The sequence below is a fragment of the Callospermophilus lateralis genome, chromosome 1 (genome assembly GCF_048772815.1).
Source record: "Callospermophilus lateralis isolate mCalLat2 chromosome 1, mCalLat2.hap1, whole genome shotgun sequence".
NCBI classification, from domain to species: domain Eukaryota; kingdom Metazoa; phylum Chordata; class Mammalia; order Rodentia; family Sciuridae; genus Callospermophilus; species Callospermophilus lateralis.
The window spans coordinates 124,359,535-124,362,734 of NC_135305.1; the positions used below are offsets into that span (position 1 = coordinate 124,359,535).

Below are 3,200 nucleotides of genomic sequence, written 5' to 3' on the forward strand. Positions count from 1 at the left end.
CTCAATATTCTCTTTTTTAAAAAAAAAAAAAGAGAGAGGTGAGAGAGAGAGACAGACAGACAGACAGAGAGAATTTTTTAATATTTATTTTTTAGTTTTTGGCGGACACAACATCTTTGTTTGTATGTGGTGCTGAGGATCGAACCCAGGCCGCACGCATGCCAGGCAAGAGCACTACCGCTTGAGCCACATCCCCAGCCCTCAATATTCTCTTTAATATGGCCATATAATTAAATTCTTTCCTACAAATGGTACTTCCATTCAGCTATTGAGTCCCTACATGTAGAGGCTATTGATTTTTTTCTTCTTTTAATCTTTGTCCCTTTTTGTACTTTTTCTGTTTTCTCCCTCTGTATGCACTAATGGCCTACACAAGGTGAGTCTTAAACCTATCAACAGGGGAAGGTGGGAAGTGTCTCTCATCTAGGCCATTATTCTTCTCCAGCCCCCAGATCTCTGTTTACTAAGACCACCCAGAACAGAACCCCAGCCACTGCAATCATTTTGCTGAGGTCTCTGTGGTTTCATGCATTAGATATCTTCCAAACAAAATTTTAAAATCCCTATGAATCCCCAAGATACATCTGGGGACTCCAGGGCCACAGTAGGTCATGTTTTTTAAATTTCAGGCAGGGTACAGAAATATAAAGAATCTATGTTGAAACCCTGTCCTGAGCTTCTAAGCCCTGAGGATCCTGCACCTCTAGATTTTGTGCCTATATTGCACACCTGCACTTAGGATGAGGGCAGTCATCCCTCACTCCACAAGGTGTGTTCTCTAAGTCGAATTTAGAGCACATGGCTATCTGGGTCCAAAGATCTGGTCTACACTTAACATAAACCCTTCTCCAAAGGAAACAGGCTTCAAAACTCTGGGTCATCTTTAGCTGCAGATTCCAGAAGCCTGGAGAATTTTACAGAGCATTATCACCAGGGACTCTTTGCAAGGACAGCCAGATTACAGAGTGAGCAAAGTTATGAGAATGATAGGAGCCACTGGAGCTCATGTTCTTACTCAGAGTGTGAAATTGACTTCTTGATGGAACACAGGCATATTTATTCATTCTCTGTCTCTGTTTCTTTCTCACACACACACACACACACACACACACACACACACACACACACTTTCTTCTAGGTTTAGACTATCCTGGACACTTTGGGTTCTGGCTTCTCTGTCCTATCCAGGCCCATAGCTCCATAACACCATCATGTAGCCTTTATTCAGATGTGGCTCATTTGAAAGAAATCTCAGGATCCAATTGGCCTTAGTGTGATGATACATTATTCTTCCATTCACTGGTGGCACAAAGGACATCTTCTCCATCCTGCAGTGGCAAGAAAGAGGAAAAGGGGCTGCATCTGAGCCTACCCCAGAGATTAGTCTGACCCCAAAATGGCTCAGTCCTGGAAGGTCTCTCTGTCCTATCAAGGTGGTCAGTCCATATTCTTTCTACTCATATTTGTAGTCAGCTATCTTCAGATTTGATGTTAAACGTAGGGTTTTTTTTCCACTATGTAATGACCTCTATTATCTGGGTTCTGAATTTCATAAAGAAGATGATTCTGAACTTCATAGAAAGAAGGCCTTACTGAATTTCCCTGGACACCTATCACTGCTTTCCCATGTATATGTCTAGATCCATTATATCTGACACAAAAACTTAAAGTTCTTTTAGAAAAAGATAATACATTACATGGAACTATACAGTAGCAAACATGAGTTTTCCATTACTTTTCCATCTTGCCAATCATATTTTCCACCAATATTCTCTCATCCACAAGCATAATGGTGAGAAGCTATGGTGCAGCATGGTGAGGCCAAGCTCTGGCTCCCTTTTCGCAGTTACTGAACAGAGTGTCTATGGGGAACCTGCTGGAATCATTGGGTGCTGCCTCTGTGGTAAGGAGGAGGAGGAGCCTGAACTTAGAGAAACAAATAAACAAATAAGGTTTAAATTGATTCCCTGGTGCCCTCACAGTGCCAGCAGCAACTGTAGATCAGAACCGAAGAATTTGAGAAGTTTAGGCTTGTAACTGGGTGAAGAGATGAGAAGATTCACCATTATTCAAAAATGTAATTATGTTGCTGTGGAAACCAAGATTTCAGGTGTGCGTACAAGCCCCATTGAAGCTTTCAGATATAATACCAAACATCAATACCAACTATTACAGCGTCATGTAAACTTGATAATTGAGCTAGGACTGAATTTATGAATTAACAAGGAGAATGCTTTCCAGGAACTTCACTCTGAGTTTCATTTTACATTTAATTTGATGGAGGACATGTATGCACAAAAATCTGCACAGCTGCTAACATCATCTGGTATCCAGTTGAAAAAACACAAGGAGGAAAGAATACAGACCCAGTTCTTTGCAGAACTTCTAGTGACTTTCAGACTGGTCCTCTATGAAGGGGTCAAATGATAATCATTTCTCAGTGGTTAGGACTTTGGCAATTTAATCAAAATCCCAACCAACTGTAATTTGCCCAAAGAAGAACTTGACTTTTTTGAGAGTCTTTCGATTGTTCTTCTCCTGCCATTTATGATGTGAATACCTCAAGAAGAGCTGAAAAAATCTTAACAGTGGATTACAACGAGTTCCTGAACAGCTAGAGATGAAAAAAATAGGACATAGCATCAGGCAAGATCAAATTTGTTGTTTTCAGCAATGGCCTTATTCAAAAAGAGAGAAATGTTCTTTGAAGATCATGTCAATGATGTCAAATATTATGGTCATTTCTGTGGCCATGATTCTAGTACAGAGTGGCATAGGGAATGCATAGGAAGAGGAAGCCAACAAACAGTCATGACAAGAAATAGTCTTTTTATTTTACTTGAGCTACACATATGTTTGTTTATAGGTTTTATCTCTGCTTGAATCCCTTGAATAATATACACATTCTCGCCTCACTGCCTGCATTTTGACCCACCTTGTTTTTGGACTTTGCTTACTTAGTATGATCATTCCTTTCTCAGACCTTAATAACAGAAGTATATGCAGATTAAATTTGAATTTATTCTAATATACATGCTAGCAAACATGTGTGACAAAATGGCTAAAGCTATGCTACATGGAATACTTTGAAAATAATAATAATAATTGGACAATTTGAGACCTACTTGAGTTTGGGATTTTTTTCCCCCTTTCCTAAATTAACTAGCACTGACTGCAATTTATTTCCCAGTTTCATGTCT

General features: G+C 39.6%; 1 pseudogene; it reads left to right on the top strand.

Annotated features, from left to right (window-relative positions):
- The first annotated feature begins 2,213 nt into the window (after positions 1-2,213).
- LOC143406943 (CCR4-NOT transcription complex subunit 7 pseudogene) lies at positions 2,214-2,815 on the top strand (annotated as a pseudogene).
- Positions 2,816-3,200: the final 385 nt, after the last annotated feature.